Source organism: Penaeus monodon, chromosome 19, assembly GCF_015228065.2.
Source record: "Penaeus monodon isolate SGIC_2016 chromosome 19, NSTDA_Pmon_1, whole genome shotgun sequence".
Classification (NCBI taxonomy): domain Eukaryota; kingdom Metazoa; phylum Arthropoda; class Malacostraca; order Decapoda; family Penaeidae; genus Penaeus; species Penaeus monodon.
In genome coordinates, this window is record NC_051404.1 from 44,167,345 (window position 1) to 44,167,782 (window position 438).

The window sequence follows — 438 nt, forward strand, 5'->3', positions numbered from 1 at the left end:
TGAACGAGCAGAGAGTTTCAGATCTTGATTGTCAGAGGATCCTGTGCAACGCACCTCCACAGACTTCACAGGAGCTTGAATGGGGATACGTTATTATGTGTCACTTCACGCACTAGATGGTATAAAACCTTAAAACCGATTTAGCCACAAAAAGGAACAGACGATAGTGTTTATGCTTGCAGAGAATTAGGATGATTAGCGTAACCCACTGTCTACGGGGACTAATATTCTGTAGTTGCTGAATTCATTGCCTGGTAATGTAGGAATTGTTAGCGTTGGCTCGGGGAATGTGCATTAAGAGGGAGAAAAGACTGGTGGTTATCTCGATGCTCATTCGTAGGACAAAGAGCACTTGGGACTGCGGTAGTATAGCCTTGGGAAGCAGGGAGCCTTCTGTGTAGTCAGTCATGTTATCTTCTTTACTTGTGGCAAGTCCAA